Below are 4,064 nucleotides of genomic sequence, written 5' to 3'. Positions count from 1 at the left end.
TCAAGGGAGCGTGGAGAACAGACTCCATAGCTCCCAGCATTAATTGTTTGGGCTTCCATATCCCAAATCCTCCTCCGTACCACCTGCAAAATAGCTGTTTCACCACAATTGTACAGGGAGGCCAAATCAATTCCCATGGTTTTGATTTTCTCCACTATAATTTGTGACCAAGTAGAAATATATGGGTCTGCAAGAAGTTGAGCAATAAGGCTGTTAGGGGGAGAACTAAAGTGCAAATGCAACCAATATTTAATAGTGATTATCCATGCCCGAGATTCAATAAGGTGGGCACCTAACTCCGCACAAAGAGAAAAATAAGAAACAGAGTTAGGAAAACCTAAAATCCTACGGAAGAAGGTAGCACTTATAAGTTCTACTTTTTAATTAAAATTTTGGATCCATATAGGTACCCCATACAGCAAACGAGAGATCACAGACGCCTGAAAAATCTGGAGAGCTGCCGGGACAAATTGATTAGCTTTTAAATAAAAGAAACGAGATAAAGCTACATACATACATACATACATTGTTTATTACGGTCAAAGACCCATCAAACAGCATACAGGATCAAAAAAGCAATCCCAAGTTGCCAAAACATTAGAGAAAAGACATCATAAGGAGTATTAAGGCGGTGCTTGCGCTTTACAAATGCAATAAAAAGAAATTTAGCAACGTTCCTTGATATTGCTGTGGATTTATCTTCCAATAGATATTTCAACACAAGTTCCTCAGAATGGATTGGTAGTTGTCCTTGGACCCTAAATGACCTTAATATAGGTGTAATTAAGAGGGCTCTTTCTTCTGCATAATAGGAGCAATGAAATAAAATATGGGGGAGGGTCTCAATTGACTCAGAGGGGCATGAGCAAAGTCTCAAATGCCTTGGTATACTTTGGAATCTTCCAGAAAGAACTGCAGATGGAAAAGCATCAAATCTGGCTCTGGAGAAAGCCCATCTATGGTTTGGGTTGGATATACTGGCTAAGTATAAAGGAGTAGTCATATAAAGCTGCAATCTTATTCCTATCTTATAAAGCTGAAATCTTATTCCTAGCTAGGCTGAGGGAATGATCTCTGAGGGCACCAACTTAAGTTGTAGTGAAACAAAACCCCTAAATATCTAAATGATTTAACCTGTAAAACCAGTATTAGAACCTTCCAGTTGTGTGGTTTCTCTTTTTTCTTTTTTTCAGTGTTAATTGTTCTACATGTTTTTGTCTGCTTGCTTTGTCAGGCGTGCCTCTGCCCTCAGAGCTGTTGTCTGGTAAGCTGCCTGTTTTAGCCCCACCTGTGTCCAGCAGGAAGGAATGACCTCCATGGCTGCTTTGCAGATACCTGAGAGAGGACCCATGTTGTGCTCCTATGACTGACTTAAGTAGCTCCCTCAAGTGCGGCTCCCTCAAAAGACCCTCCCCTGGTTTTAGTAGGGGATGCAGGGCCAAACACAATCCAGGCATGTCCTTTTTGAAAAAATAAAACTTTTTACATTACTTTGGAAAACATTAAACAATTAAACCAATGAAATAATTACAAACCTTCAAACACAACAGGATAACAACAACAACACAAACAAACAGACTACTCCCCCTCTGCCCCAGCTTCCTCCTCACGCTCCTCCGCCTGGGCTGCCACTGCTGCGGTGAGCGGGATGCCCTGAAACACTCTGCGGAGTCTCAGCATTGCTCGCTCCATGACCTCGATGCGGCGTGTCTGTGTGTCCTCTGAAATAACAAGTAGGTGCTCAGCATTAACACCATTATGCACAAACGTTATCCAAAAACCACATGCCCCTGTAGCCACTATGACTGTGAACATGATAGGATGCTCAAAGGGACAACTGAAAGCCACTTTAAAGTGGGTTCTCCCTGGCCAAGGGACTCAGTGGCCAGATTCCCTGAGCCATGACATACCCTGATTGCACAATGGCCAGGATGGATCCCGCTCCTCACCTGAGGAAACTTCCCAGAGCACTAGTCTAGACACTGGCACTGTTGTGGTTGTTGTTTTTGTTGTTGTGGGTTTTTTAGGTACACCACACCAGTGGCTGCTGTTCAATCAAACCTGTTCTGATAACTGCTCGTGTGCCCTGGCTGTCTCTCATATTCCTAATGTTGATCACAGGACCAGGCAGGAAAGGATACTCACGGTTCTGGCGAGTCATTTCAACACTTGCCCTGAGCAGCTCCACGCTGGCCTGCAGCTGCTCAAGAGTGGCCTGGATGAGGTCCAGCCGCTGGTCTTGAGTTGGGGGGGGAGGTTCCCCTGCAGCAGCCCGGCCCCTGTAGCTTGGTTCACCTACTCCTGCAAGAGAATTGTTAGCTGTTAGGATGTGCAATGTTATTCCTCGGCAAGTCAAGTAATGGCCATTGCTCTTACCACTTGGGGACTCAGAGGTGGCTTCTGGTGCCAGTTCCTGCCCCCCTGACTGGGTGGAGGTCGTCTCTGTGTCCACTGACCCTAAAATGAGTGGTTGAAAATTAAAGGTTAATTTTTTGTTGTTCAGTCGCACAGTCGAGTCCGACTCTTCGCGACCCCATGGGCCAGATCACACCAGGCCCTCCTGTCTTCCGCCGTCCTCTGAAGTTAGCTCAATTTCATGTTCGTTGCATCGATGACACTGTCTAACCATCTCATCCGTTGCCGTCCCCGTCTTCTTTGACCTTCAATCTTTCCCAGCATCAGGGTCTTCTCCAGTGAGTGCTCCCTTCTCATTTGGTGGCCAAAGTATTTGAGCTTCAGTTTCAGGCAGGCAAACGTTTACACTTCCCATGCCCAGGGATGCTTAACCTCAGTCAGGTGCTCAGGTTTACATCCCAATACGGTTACCATTCCAGGCACTGATCCTTGTGCATGGACAGATGACTTCCCAATAATACATTTAAATATACCTTGATCGCTCTCCAGAGGGGATCCTGTGGTCTGTACAGCCACACTCACACATAGTCCTGTTGAAAATGACACGGGAAATATGATTAATATATGTTTTCCTGTGTTCTCTCGGCCAGGTCCCCCTTTTACACACTGTAAAATCTACTGAGGACCCACTTACCACCTCTCCTAGGGTGCAAGGCTATTCCGATAGTGCTTTCCCAATCTACAGCAGGACACCCAACAAACTCCACAGTTCAGTCATGTGAGGCAGTGAAAACCTCACCAGACCATGCTACCTTGACCTCATGATAGGGATTCCAATCCAACTTTACCTGTAACCATTGCTCCCTCTCACTGGAGGAGTCTGTGAGCTGGAGGCTATAGAACTGCAATCCTGCTTACAGTAATTCAGCTTAGAGGGAACACTGGCTGCAACTGGCATGGAGAAAACAGACACCCACAGGCACCAACTTCCCAGATCTGCATTCATCTTTCAGGAGGTCTGCATTGCCAGGTTGCAAAGCACATCACTTGTCCTGAACCTCAGTACAGTATAGCATCAGTATAGTATATGGGCACCCACACAACCTGGCTCCACTTTGGTATTCTCAAGAAAACCCTGGGAGGTTGGTTAGACTGAGAGGAAACCTACAAGATTCTGCATCAGAGTGAGATCTCCTTGACTGCCACAACATTAGCAGGGCTCTGAGATATGTTTCCCTTCCCTTTCAGCCTGTGAAATTTTTTAAAGAACTTTGGATTGTCTTCGTGGTCTCTGTGCTTCACACCAATGGGTTTAGTGCGCACGCGCTGAACCAACCGGTGCTGTAGCAAGCTCTTTTCAACGGATTTTCGTGCCCAGCCCCTCCGAGCATGCGCAGGAACCCCACTGCGCATGCCCAGAGGGACGGGCGCGGACATCCCACCAGTTCTCTTTCTACCGCCGTGTTGAAAGGACTTACTTTGCTTTCGTCTGTGCCGGATCGCTGTAGCTGCCCTAGGGCCTTCCAGCTCATCTCCTCTGCTCGTTTGCTTCTTTTTGTTTCTTTTCGCTTCTCTCCTAAAAAAAACAAAAAAACCCTTTATTTTCATCAACTCTGAGGGGAATTTTTTACCTCAGGCCTTCGCCCCCCACCCCCTCTCTCTTCAGCCGTGCTGGCTAAAAATTTTTCCCTGCCCACTCCTTGCCGTAT

The 4,064-nt window shown here is 46.4% G+C and overlaps 1 long non-coding RNA gene across 1 annotated transcript; it reads right to left on the bottom strand.

Moving 5' to 3' along the window:
- Positions 1 to 2,438: 2,438 nt before the first annotated feature.
- Positions 2,439 to 3,884, bottom strand: LOC107107180. The gene is made up of 3 exons (XR_001482387.1): positions 3,834 to 3,884; positions 2,889 to 2,945; positions 2,439 to 2,457 (listed from the first exon to the last, which is right to left on the bottom strand). It is a non-coding gene; the product is annotated as an uncharacterized LOC107107180 (long non-coding RNA).
- Between the last annotated feature and the right edge of the window lie 180 nt (positions 3,885 to 4,064).

The sequence above is a fragment of the Gekko japonicus genome, unplaced genomic scaffold (assembly GCF_001447785.1).
Source record: "Gekko japonicus isolate JY-2015 unplaced genomic scaffold, Gekko_japonicus_V1.1 scaffold408, whole genome shotgun sequence".
NCBI lineage: Eukaryota > Metazoa > Chordata > Lepidosauria > Squamata > Gekkonidae > Gekko > Gekko japonicus.
This window is presented reverse-complemented; position numbering and strand designations above follow the sequence as displayed.